Raw genomic sequence first — 9303 nt, 5'->3', positions numbered from 1 at the left:
TGTCTGAGAGTAACTACATGAAGCTTATTGGTATTAACAGCAATCGGCTCTAGTGTATCTATTAACTAACTAGACAAGAACTTGAAGCCTCCTTTACATTTCTCATCACATATTTATTCTGTGATGGGGCCCAGTTTGGTTTGCTCCTTCAATCCCTTCTACTTCTAGCCTTATCCATTAGTATGATTTTGATGAACCTCACTAATTTCAATAATTCTTCACAGCGACTTAATAGTTTTCCAAATCTTTGATCATAGTCACCTATCCACATGATAGGTTTCCTGATGATTCTTAGGCTTGTTACAAGATGACTGTGACTTCTATATTCTCAGGACCCATATTTACCTCCTGGTTGACAGAGCCTGGGTCCTTGACTCTTCCACAACCTCTCTTTCAAATCAATTAAATCCACATAAATCAACACCTCGCAGTAGTTCACATTCTTTGGAGGGAGCATTGTATAAAATCATCAATAAAATGTTTAAGAAGAATATTTGTCGTATTTACTTTGTAGGATTGTCATAAGGATCAAATGAGATAATGCTGTATCCATTACTTTACCTCTCACAGCTGTAAGAATATGAGTAATGATGACTATGATGATGACAATACTTAACACTTTATCCACTAAAGCTAAAAATCCATTAAGACTAAAAAATATTAGACTCGTTGAAATTCCTTGCAGCATATGCTCAGATTGGTAGGATACCTGCTGACAGATATAAAGCTGCCTGCTCATCTTTCTTTACCATGGGCACTTGCTATATAGGGCCCAAATTTATAATTACTGCCTACCCAAATAAAATCCAGGTATTTTGAATCTAGCATTTGCTTTATCTAATCCATGTAAATTCTCTTATTCAGGACTTAATAATTTTCAAACATCCTAATCTTCCCAATCTTTTCCCATACCATCCCTAGGTATGAGGCATATAGACTATGGTGTTTCATAATGTTACCACTGATGGTTCCTAGGATCTCTGTTTTCATGAAGCACTTTTCTAGGATGGCTGTTAAAAATGGATTGAGGACAGCTAGATGGTGCAGTGTTTAGAGCACTTACTCTGAAGTCAAAAGGACCTGAGTTCAAATCTGACCTCAGATACTTAAAACACTTCCTAGCTATGTGACTCTGGGCAAGTCACTTGACCTCAACTGCCTCAGCAAAAAATAAATAAATAAATAAATCTCAAGGATCATAAGAGTCATCTTTTAAAAGATCCTGCTTTTTGGGACATTAATGCATTATTGGTGGAGTTGTGAAATGATTAAACTACTCTGGAGAACAATTTGGAACTAATGCCAAAAGGCTATCAAACTGTGCATATCCTTAGATACAGTAGTATTACTCCTGAGTCTTTAACCCAAAGAGGTCATAAAAGAGGAAAAAGGATCTACATGTGCAAAATGTTTGTTGTAGCCCTTTTTGTAGTGGCAAAACTGATGCCCAGCAGTTGGGGAATGGCTGAATAAGTTATGGTATATGAATGTAATGAAATATTACTGTTCAATAAGAAATGATAAGCAAACTGATTTCAGAAAAATCTGGAAAGACTTATATGAACTGAGGCTAAGTGAAGTGTGTGCAGATCCAAGGGAACATTTTACACAGTAACAGCAAGATTATGTGATGATCAACTGTGATAAATTTGGCATTATTTCAACAATAAAGTGATTCGAGGCAATTCCAATAGACTTGAGATGGAGAATATCCTCTGGAGAAAGAATCATGGAAACTGACTGTGGATTGAAGCATACTGTTTTCATCTTTTTGTTGTTGTTGTTATTGTTGTTGGCTTTTTTTTTCTTTCTCATGACTTTTTCCCTTTTCATCTGATTTTTCTTGCACAAGTTGACAAATATGGAAATATGTTTAAAAGATTTACACATATTTAAAATGTATTAGATTGCTTACTGTCTTTGGCAGGGCAAGTAAGGGGGAGGCGGCAGAAAATTTTGGAACACAAAGTTTTACAAAAAAGAGTGTTGAAAAATATATTTACGAGTATTTGGAAAAAATAAAGTACTACTGAAGGAATAACAAATGGCCAAAAAGATCCTGTTTTTAAATACATAGATACTTATTGTTTTTCCCCAATTAAAGGCAAAGATAATTTTTTACTATTCATTAATTTTTTTTAAGTTTCAGGTTTTCTGCTTTGTATCTCATCTCTCCCTCCTTAAAACAGTAAGAATTTGATTTGTTATATATGTGCACTCATGTAAAACATATCCCCATATTGGTCATGTTGTGAACAAAGAAATAAACCAAGAGAAACGAAAATAGAAAAAAATAAAGTTATATAAGTAAAATAAAAAAGATATATTTGATGCATTCAGACTCCATCAGCTTTTTCTTTAGATAGCATTTTTCATTGTAAGTCCTTTAGAATTATTTTGGGTCATTCATTGTATTACTGAGAATAGCTAAATCATTCACAATTGATCATCATACAATATTTCTGTTATTGTGTGCAGTATTCTCCGGTTCTGGTCTCTTCATTTTGCACTAGTTCTTGTAAGTCTTTCCAAGTTTTTCTGAAGTCAACCTGCTCATTATTTATTATAGCATAATAGTATTCTATCATAATCATATACTATATGATTATGTTCAGCCATTCCTCAATTAAAGGACATCTCCTCTGTTTCCAAATCTTTGCCACCAGTGGTATAAATATTTTTGTGCACATAGATCCTTTTCTTTAAAAAAAATTTTCTTTGGGATACAGACCTAGTAGTGGTTTTGCTGGATCAAAGGGCAAAGAACAGTTTGATTATCCTTTGGGCATAGTTTCAAATTGGATCAGTTCACAAGAACAGCAACAATGCATTAGTGTTCCTATTTTCTTACATCCCGGTCAACATTTATCATTTCCCTTTTCTGTCATATTAATCAATCTGATAGATGTGAGGTGGTACCTGAGTTATTTTAATTTGCATTTCTTTAATCAATAATGATTTAGAGTATTTTTATATTACTATAAATTTTTTGATTTCTTCTTCTGGAAATTGCCTGTTCATATTCTTTGATCATTTATCAATCGGGAAATAACTTGCATTTCCAACAAATTTGACTCAGTTCTCTATATTTTTGAGAAATTTATAGAGACACCTTACTATAAAAATTGTTCCCCAGCGTTTTGCTTTCCTTTATGTTTTTGTTTGTGTAAACCCTATTTAATATAATCACAATTATTGATTTTATATCATATAATACTTTTTATCTCTTCTTTGATCTTCTTTGATCTTCCCTTTTCCATAGAATATTCCCTGCTCTCCTAATTTGCTTATGCTATCACCATTTATGTCTAAATCATATATCCATTTTGACCTTATTATGTTGATTCTGACTTGCTCGAAGAATTTCTTGTCCAGACAACCCTTTCATTTCTCCTCCATGGGTGTCTCCTATGGATTACAAAGGAATCTAATTATATTGAAATGTATTTCATATATTTCATTGAAATATATAGTGTAATTTTCAAAATATATATATTTTTTAAATTCAAAGCTCTCCCCAGTTAGAACATCTTCTCTACCCTGAGGTTTAATCTGTACAAGTTTGGTTTTCTTTTGATTCCACTTTCCCCATAACCCTCCAAGCTCTAATTTTTTTTTTTTTAACTAACAAACTCCTAGGAAGAATAAGCTATATTAGCATCTTCCATATACTCAATAACCACTCAATTCTCAATACCTTGCATTCCTCATTATAGTCAAGGGAAAATCAAATTCATCCAAATCTAACCTCAGGATAGAGCAGAAGATTTTAAGATAAAGGTCTGTAAACATTTTTTATTTAAGAATTTTAAAAATTTATATTTTGGAGAGGATTCTAGGAAGATGTCAAAGTAGGTTGGTAAATTTCAAGCTTTCCATATTTTCCCCACAAATAAAGCAAATTTTTGCCTCAAGGTGAACCCTAGTGAACTAGGGTGCCTACTTATGAGAAATCAAGAAGACTTGGGATAGAATAGAGTCTTCCAAGTACAATCTGGGCAGATCTGAAGAAAGACTCCAGGCCGGGGATTAACCCGAGTGAATTGCAAACACCTCCAGGTTAACTTTGTGAAAACACCAAGTGAGGAGCCCTGGAGCTATGCTGAGTTTGGCTGGAGCCTCCGTGGGAACCACAGAAACTTTCACCTCCTCGGTGTGTGTGGGGAGTTGGAGTCTGAGTTGGGGAGAACTGAGTGAACCTCAGCTGAGGGAATGTCAGGCCCTGCTGTGCTGCAGTAGCAGCACGAGATCTGGGCAGGAAGGAACCAGCACAACCCATGAGTGCAGAGGGAGTGGGAGCAGGAATGCTGCTGGCTTCGGCACTTGCTAGACTGAGGGGCTCTTGGTTTGGGATTCTAGGTCAGTGGGGAAAGGTCAAGTGAAGCTATAGGCATCTTCCCCTTTCTCCTTCTCCCCCTCCCCCCATCCCAGGATTAGAAGTGTTTACATTAATACCTGTTATTTAAAAAAAAAAAATTGGCAAAGAACAAAGAATCTCACCATAGAAACTTACTATGGGAACAGGGAAGACTGAGGCTCATTTTCAGAGGAGAACACTGAAGTAAAAAAAGCTTCTGTATCAAAGAATAATGTGAAATGGCTCTCTGCTGGAGAGAATATATAGAAGAATTTAAAAAAGAACTTAAAATCAAATGAGAGATATTGAAGAAAAACTTAAAAAAAACAAATTCAAGATAAACAAAATTATGGGGGAGAAAGGTAACCAACTAGAAAAGGAGATAGAGTCTCAAAGATGAAAATAAGTCTTTGAAAAGTAGAATTGGGCAAGGGGAAGCCAGTAAAGCTACGAGAGACCAAGAAATAACAAAATAACAGAATACAAAGAATGAAAAAATAGAACAGAATGTGAAACATAAGAAAAAACAGATGTGGAGAACAGCTCAAGAAGAGAAAATATAAGAATAACTGGATTGCCTGAATGTTGTGACCAACAAAAAAAAACCTTGACACAACAGAACATGAGAGAAAAGTAGAAATAGAAAAAAATCTACTGATCACCACCTCAATGAGATCCTTTGTGGAAAACACATAGGAATATTATTGCCAACTTTTAAAACCTCCTGATCAAAGGAAAAAAAATGCAAGAAACCAGAAAAACAATAACAACAACAACAAAAAAAAAAAACAAACAACAATTTAAATATGCTGGAACTACAATTAGAATTGTACAGGACTTATCAGCACAATAAAAGATTACAGGTCCTAAAATCATATCTATCCACAGTCAAAAGAACTAGGCTTGTGGCCCAGAACATCATATCCAGCAAAATTATCTATAATATTGAATGAGGAAAAAATGGACATTCAACAAACTTGCAGATTTTCAGGACTTTATATCAACCAAACTCAAATTTAATAGAAAACTTAACATAGAAGAGCCAACATCAAAGATCAATTTCAAGGAACTCAATATTGTTTATAGCAGGGGTCCTCAAACTTTTTAAATAGGGGGCCAGTTTACTGTCCCTCAGACTGTTGGAGGGCCGGACTATAGTAAAAACAAAAACTTTGTTTTGTAGGCCTTTAAATAAAGAAACTTCATAGCCCTGGGTGAGGGGGATAAACGTCCTCAGCTGCCGCATCTGGCCCACAGGCCATAGTTTGAGGACTCCTGGTTTATAATTTTGGGGTTTTATACATGGGAAATATATACCATATATTTAAGATGGTTAAATAGGGTAATTCAAAAGAAATATTGGGGCAGAGTTAGGTAAAAATTGTAATTATGTTATACAAATGAAGTGCAGAGGAAGACTAGACATAGAGGCAATTAGAGGAAACAAGAGGGCTGGAAGTTCTGAAAACCTACTCACATCAAGAATGGGTTAAATAGGCAATACTAGATTTATACCATGAAGGGTATAGCATCCTTCAAAATCTATAAAGAAATAAGGGGGGAAAGATGAGCAGACCATGAAGCAAAGGGTGTAGAAAGAAAATAAGGGAGGGATCCATGGATGGGGGGAAGTTAAGTAATAGCAAGGCAAATTAAGGAGCAGAATTAAAGCAAAGAATCATCAGGGATAGTAAAGACATGTATGTATGTGGTGGTGGTGGTGGGGGTAGAATGTATGTGTATGTGTGTGTATGTATACATCAACATATGTATCCATAAACATATCCTTTCTTAACTATAGCCTGCTTGGGAGGGGGGTGGTGGTAAAGATGAAAGGGGAATAAAAGAATAAAGTAAAAAAGGTGCATAGCAGAGAATAAAAGGGCAATTTATAAGGAAATAAAGAAAAGATGGACACTCATGAATATAATTTCTTCTACTAATATGTGTGTGTGTGTGTGTGTGTGTGTGTGTGTGTGTGTATGTATCTATATCTATATCTATAGATACATTTTCTTGATCTGGTAATTTGTTATATAGTTTTACTCCTCCCTGATGTTCTGCTGGGTCCATGACAATGTTTTGTTTCATATACCTTTTCTGTTTTTCTTCTTTCTTATTCTACTTTTTAAAAACAAAATAAAAAATAAATCTGAAATAAAATAAAACATACAGATTGATAAAGGATTAAAATTATTATTTTTAAATTTTAACATATTTAAAAATTTTGAGTTCTAAATTTTCTCCTTTCCTCCTACCTTTCCTTCACCCGTTTAGAAAATCATATCAATTAGTTATATAGGTGAAATCATACTAAACATATTTTCATATTAGCCATATCATAAAAAGACATAAAGAGTGAGAAAAATATACTTCAATTTGCACTCAAGATTCATCAATTTTCTTTCTGAAGGTGGATAGCATTTTTCATCATGAGTCATTTGGAATTGTCTTGGATCATTGTATTGATCAGAGAAGCCAAGTCTTTCACAGTTGATCATCATTACATTTTTGTTACTGGGCACAATGATCTCCCAGTTCTTCCCTCTTCACTTTACATCAATCCATATAGCTCTTGCCATGTTTTTTTCTTTCTGACATCTCCATCATTTCTCAGTACAAATGTACTCCATCACAATCATATGCCACAACTTGTTCAGTCATTCCCCAAATAATGAGCATCTTCTCAATTTCCAATTTTTTGCCATCATAAAAAGAGCTGTTATAAATATTTTTGTACATATAGGTCCTTCTTTCTCTTTGATCTTTTTCAGATATAGACCTAGTAGTAGTTAAAGAGTGTAAACTCTTTATATCAGCCCTTTGGATGTAATTCTACATTGTTGTTCTTCATAAAGATCAGTTCCCAAACTTTTAAACAATTAGTGTACTTAAGTTTACTCATTCTGTGAATAATTTAATTATTTTGTTCACTTTTTTTTTTTTTTTTTTTTGGGGTGAGGCAATTAGGGTTAAATGACTTGCCTAGGGTCACACAGTTAGTTAAGTATTAAGTGTCTAAAGTCGAATTTGAATTCAGGTCCTCCTGAGTCCAGAGCAGGTGCTCTATCTACTGTGTTATCTAGCTGACTCCATAATTTTATTTTTTTAATTTTTATTTGCTAGGCAATTGGGATTTAAGTGAATCCTAAGTGTTAAATGTCTGAGGCTGAATTGTACTGAGGCCCTCTTGACTAGAGCAGATGCTCTGTCCACTTCACCATCTAGCTGCCTCTGAACTTATTCTAAAAACATTTTGATACATGTAATTCAGTGTGATTGGTTTCCATTGTAATCCTATGTATTGTATTTTATGTATTTAAAAATACCATTCTGAGAATAGGTTGTACTAGACTGCTGAATGGGTCTATGATACAAAAAAGATTTTAGAAGATTGAAGTGGATTTTTTGAGGCACATAGAAACATTTAATAAAGATTAAAAGCAGTTTGAGATGCCAACAGTGACAAGAAGAAAGAAACCCGTAGCCATTTAAAAGTTGAAAATGCAGTTTAAAAAACCCAATATTACAGATATTTAAGCATTGTTACAACTGGGTCATCATGTGGCAACTTTCTTCCCTCATTAGTTGTATGGACCTTTTAAAGACTAGTGGGCCTCTAGAGGATTACAGCTACACATCTGATTCTTTAGTCCTCATATCTTTATCATCCTTGGAAGAAAGTCTTTCTGAGGTATCACTCTGGAAAATTCAGGGATACTCTGAATGTAATGTGTTGTTCTAACTTTTATGTTCCCCACCAACATTTTATGGGCGAGCTAGTACTGAGCCCTAAATTGATGCCTGATGTTCTGCTGATGTACTTTGAACTGGATGAAGGAAGGTCTAATAGAAACATAATTTAATTTAGTAAACATGAATTGGACATTTACTTAAAAGATACTGAACTAGGAATTAGAGATTCGAAGAAAAAAGAATGAAAGTTCTTGCTCCCAGAGGAGCTAGATGGCATTGGTAGAGTGCCCGCCCTGAAGTCAGAAGGACCTGAGTTCAAAAATGACCTCAGACACTTAACACTTCCTAGCTGTGTGACCATAGGCAAGTCACTTAACCCCAATTGCCCCAGAAAAAAAAAAGAAAGTTCTTGCTCCCCACCCCAAGTGTTTAAAAGGGGTATATTATATATTTTATATATATATATATGTAAATTATAAAAAAAGTATATTATAAATAGGTATAATATATGGAAATTGGGGCAGTGATCCCTAACAATTAGAGGGAATCAGAAAAAACTTAAAGGATCACTGATCACTTGAACTGAGACCTTGAAGGAACACAAAGATTCCAAGAAGTAGAAAGGTCAGGAGGAAATACATTCTTGGCAAGAGGGAGATTCAAAAAATGAACAAAGGTAGGATGAAGAAGTGAGGTCAGGAAACAGTCAAGTTTGGTGGGAATGTAGAGTTCATAATGGAAAACGATATGAAATAAGGTTGGAAAAATGAGGGCTTTTAAATGTTAGGCTTAGGAGTTTGTGTTTTATCCTATGGGCAATAGGGGGCCAGTAAAAGTTTTTGAGCAAGAGAGCAACAATCAGGCTTATGCCTAAAGAAGATGATTTTAGAGATGACACACTAGAAACATGATAGCAATGAGGGGCTTATTTTGGAAGTCCAGTTAAGACATGGAGAGTACCTAACTAAATTTGAATAGTGTCTAGGTACATAGAAAGAAGGGGATGGATATTATGGAGATGGTGATTGATTGAACATGTGGGGAAGAGGAGAGGAGAGAAAACAACCCGGGATGACTCCAAAATTACAAATGTCTCTAGGAGGATAGAAGTGCTCTCAACAGAAGTATGGAAGTTGAGCCCACTGGCAGACTTAGGAGGAAGAGAATGAGTTTTGTTTTGGACATTAAGTTTGATATATGTCTGGGATTTCCAGAAGAAGATGTATAGCACGTAGCTTATAATGCAGTTT

Source organism: Antechinus flavipes, chromosome 2 (genome assembly GCF_016432865.1).
Source record: "Antechinus flavipes isolate AdamAnt ecotype Samford, QLD, Australia chromosome 2, AdamAnt_v2, whole genome shotgun sequence".
NCBI lineage: Eukaryota > Metazoa > Chordata > Mammalia > Dasyuromorphia > Dasyuridae > Antechinus > Antechinus flavipes.
This window is presented reverse-complemented; position numbering follows the sequence as displayed.